The following is a 2,971-nucleotide window of genomic DNA, read 5'->3' on the forward strand; positions in this document are numbered from 1 at the left end:
AACTACCTTGTCACTTCTTTGATGAGGATAGATCTTGGGATAGTGGTATATTTCTTCCTGTGTTCACAAATGCTTTACCGGAAGAAAATAATAATCTAGCACTTGGCTGCTGTTACGGCTTGAATATGATATGCCCCTCCCCCAAAGCTCATCTGTTGAAAGCTTCATCTCTAGCTGATGGCACTTCAAGAATATAATTGGGTCTTGAAGGATCTGATCTAACCCGTGAATTAGTCCACTGATAAAAATCCTAATTGCATGGCATTGAAAGGTGGTGGAAACTAGGAGGCTGGGCCTACTTAGAAGAATAAATAAGTCACAAAACCCTTCAAGAGTATATCTAGTCCCATCCATCCACACATTCCTCTGTATGCTTCCTGACCACCCTGAGGTGAGCCCAGAAACAATGGACATATGGAAACATAAGCCAAATAAAGCTCTCTTTGAAAATTACTCCTCTTCGGCATTTTGTCACAGGACTAACAGATGATTTCCAAACATTCTAAGGCTGTTGCTACTAGTAAAGTCATCACTTAAAGTAACCATACGGCTGTGGCTGTAGCTCAGTGGGAGAGCACTTGCCTAGGTGTCTGAGGCCCTGGGTTCCCTCCCTGCCATTGTTTCTTTTGCATATTCTTTTCCTTCAGTGTGAAATAAATCATTGGGGATTTTATCAGCAGTTTCATTATGTGATTTTTTTTAAAAAAAAAAAGGAAAAAAATGGTTTTGGTTTCTTTCACAGTTCACAGCATTGACCCTAAAAAAGTAAGTTTGAAGAATATGTATGTAATTGTCCAATCACTCAAGATTGCTTCAAGCAGTGTGGTCTTTTTTTTTTTAAGGTGGTAATCAGACAGACATATCACCAAAACCAGACATTATAAATGGTGGGATTACTCCAATTTTAAAACAATAATTAAGATGACTGTAAGGTCAGGGAAACCATGTGACTTTGGTTGCAGGATATGCTGGAAGCATAGCTGAAGATAAAGATGCCAATGTACGCAGCCACGCTGAAGTAGTAAGCTTCGTCTACTTTAGTAGACAGGCATTTGGTTATTGAAAATGTCCCTGGACTACATAATTTCCAAAATTAGGTCTCTTCTGAGAACTGTGAACTGCAAAAGAAATCAAAACCATTTTTTTTCCTTTTAAAAAGCCACATAATGAAACTGCTGATAAAAAAAAAAAAACACTAACGATTTCTTTCACATTGAATGAAAAAGAAAAATATCCCAAAAAAGCAACTTCTGCATCTATGAGGTGATGGTGTGCTGGGAGCTGCTTCTCGCCTTTGCTGTGTTTGGTGGTTGTGTAGTTCTCTGGTGACATACTTCAAGCACTTCTGCACTTTCCTTTTCTTTTCAGACTGTATGTGGGATTTGTTACTGAACATAATCTGGTGAAGTATAGGAGATCACAGTGGAAACCCTCAGGAATACAGGACCCACCACTTGTCCAGAGTACCGAGACTGGGGACATAAGTGACTTCTAGCCATCAACAATGAGTTGCTTCTCCACTACTATGCCTTCAGATTCATTTGCATTAAACTGGATGAAGCGTTACTTCCTTCAGGTGTGGATCATCTGACGGCCATCTGGCGGATCTTGAACGTGGCTCTACAAAGGGCCCCAATCACCTGTTCCTTATTCTCCAGCTTGGTGCAGATGGTCATAATGACCTGGCCAGAGTGAACCCTGGCCACTGTGCCCTGGGGCTTCCTGAAGGAAACCACCCACACCTGTCCGGAGCCTAGACTGCGGTTAGCACGGACACTAGAAACAGGAATCGTTGCCAGGAAATTGTGTCCAAGGTCCCTCAGGAGACCTAAAGTAACAGACTGCACACACTACCAAGGAAGCTGCTCTTTGTAACCACTGCACACCAGGCCTCCATGGGGTTGCTTTTCTTTGGAGATAATCTCCTTCTGTAGCCCACAGTGGCCTTCAACTCACTGCCTCAATTTACTGAAGGCTATGGCTCAAAGCATGTACCACTGTACATGGAGAGAATACGGTAGGTCTTAATGCTGTCCTCCACAAGCATGCAATTCATACTACATAGGAGAACGCAAGTCAAAATTTATTATTAGATGCAACAAAAAAATAATCACCACTAATTTTTTAAAGGCAATTTTAGATTTCTATAAATACTTAGGCCAGATGTGGTAGCACGTGTCTTTTATTCTCAACACTGAGGAGACAGGTAGGTAGCTGGATGTAATGACGTAATGGCTCAGGCCTGGACTCCCAGCATTGAGAAAGATGAAGCAGGAAGATCAGGAGTTCAAGACCACTTAATTGTGTACAGCTAGCTTGTTGCTTTGAAATGTTGAAAACAATAAAGCATCGCCACAAATGATCATCATTCATTTTTTAATCTCAGTAAGATACTGTGTATGTAAAATGTCTTCATGATTAATAATCCATTGTTTAATGATGCCAATATTATTTGTTAAAAACTAAAACCAGGAAAAAAAATACAATCAAGCCCAGCGTGGTGACACACACATTTAATCCCAGCATTTAGCAGAGGAGAGGCAGGCAGATCTCTGAGTTCCAGGCCAGCCAAGCTACATAGTGAGACCCTCTCAATAAACCAACCATGCTTATGTTATGGGGTATTCACTGAAGAAGACTGCTCGGCCATGGGTTTAAGGCAATAGAAAGCCTTTATTAGTGGGCTGGTAACTACACTGGTTGTTTGGGATCCCAGTGTAGTCCCAAATCTTCTCAGGGTGAGCTTTAAAGCACACAAACCATGTTCTGGGTTGACATACTTCAGTTGACAATAACAGTTAGCCAGAAGCAGAACTACAGAAGGCACAAAGCAAGGTTAGTACAGTTAGAGACTTTCCCAGAACTGTAGGCTTTGGTAGATTCGGTCTTTGTTTTATTTTTGGCAGGTGGTGCTATCTATGTGCTGAGTTTTACACTCTGAACGGCACTTCCATCATGGCGTCAGTTGTGC

At 41.5% G+C, this 2,971-nt stretch overlaps 1 non-coding gene across 1 annotated transcript; it reads right to left on the bottom strand.

Annotated features, from left to right (window-relative positions):
- Positions 1 to 1,801: 1,801 nt before the first annotated feature.
- On the bottom strand, positions 1,802 to 1,934 carry LOC114624094. The gene has a single exon (XR_003711887.1). It is a non-coding gene; the product is annotated as a small nucleolar RNA SNORA70 (small nucleolar RNA).
- Between the last annotated feature and the right edge of the window lie 1,037 nt (positions 1,935 to 2,971).

The sequence above is a fragment of the Grammomys surdaster genome, unplaced genomic scaffold (genome assembly GCF_004785775.1).
Source record: "Grammomys surdaster isolate TR1022 unplaced genomic scaffold, NIH_TR_1.0 204, whole genome shotgun sequence".
Lineage (NCBI taxonomy): Eukaryota > Metazoa > Chordata > Mammalia > Rodentia > Muridae > Grammomys > Grammomys surdaster.